The sequence below is a fragment of the Pteropus alecto genome, unplaced genomic scaffold (assembly GCF_000325575.1).
Source record: "Pteropus alecto unplaced genomic scaffold, ASM32557v1 scaffold48, whole genome shotgun sequence".
NCBI lineage: Eukaryota > Metazoa > Chordata > Mammalia > Chiroptera > Pteropodidae > Pteropus > Pteropus alecto.
The window spans coordinates 2,457,575-2,459,047 of NW_006442110.1; positions in this window are offsets into that span (position 1 = coordinate 2,457,575).

Genomic DNA, 1,473 nt, shown 5'->3' on the forward strand with positions numbered 1-1,473 from the left:
AAGAGATGGGAGAGACAGACAGACAGACAGACAGGCAGGCACCAACACGAATCAGAGAGCCCATAGTCCAGTATTCCCCAGGGGCCTAACATCAAAAGTAGAGTTTGGGTGAATTATAAAGATTATCTTTTTAACAAGGGTCTGGAATAAGAGTAGAGATAGCCCAAAAGGTGTTACTGGAAAAGTTACTGGAAAAGTTACTGTAAAAAAGGTTCTCTCCTGTATTACAGAGTTAATATCAATTTCAAAATTTGTTCGAAAGGCGTGCCATCTTAAACTCAGCACTTCCGGCGGTTTCAAACGTATCCATACACATAAGGATGTATTTTCTGTCGGAATGTGCGTAACGCAGGTGTCTCTAATCACCTGGCGATGACGTCATCAGTGAAAATTTCAGACGCCTTGGAGCTGCCTCCCCAGTGAGAGAAACGGTGGTGTCTGCCGGGTCACCAGATTAGTGCAGAGATCGGTGTGTTTTTAGAAATCAGGCCACTCCTAGTAAGGCTTGGATATTAGACCTTACAGTCTTAGGGAACTAATCAACTATCTACGTACTTACCTCTTTACTTAATAAGTTGGTTAAGACGAAAGTAAATTCTAGCAGTGGAATTAAAGCGAAACCTATAAAAAGCAGCTTTAGAGACGTAGCTCAATCCGTGTGGAGGTTCAAGGGTAAAGGAGAACTTAACCAAGTCCTACAGCCCCAGAAGACACCTGTCATGGAACGAGGGCGGGAAACACACACTCAGGGTTTCCGGGTAAACTGAGATTTCTTTCCCCGTGCGGCGAGGGCCATGTCGACGTTTTCCACGTCAGTTTTAGCCAGTAGATTTTTGTGGGCAAAGGGGAATTTTAAAAACATGGCCAATGTTATTATCATTAATATAGTAATTCAACTGGGGTCTCGCTAAAGGCTGTGTGCCCTGTGAAGCGTATGTTTTCAGCGTGTGTGATTTTTAGAGGCTTGCTTTTTTAATTATAATTTTCTTACATTCGAAGACAGTGCTTTTGTTTTTGTTTTTCTTGTGGAAATCCTGATTTTATAATGAAAGATTCATTTATCAGAAGTTCCCTTTAAGGAAACTAAAAAAAATTCTATTCTGTCTTAGGTGAGAGATGTCTACACTGAGTGGTAATATTAATATGCACCTAAGCAGCAGAAATGCTTGCTGGAGATCTAGCACATGAGTTTAAATCACCAAATAGCAGGATGTTTTAAAGTATATTCTTTCTTTCTTTTCCTTTTTTAAATGAGGTAATTATTATTATTATTATTATTATTAGATTCTAAGACGCATGTTGTTTACACGTTAACAGCTCTGAAATTGGGATGCATATTATAAACGATGGCATATTTACTTGGCATCATTTTGTTTTTTCTTGATAATGCATAAAATAATAATGTGTCTTGCAATTGATAATGTCTTAAGTCAGAGGAAATCTAGTAATAGCAATGATGGCTACGAATTAAAA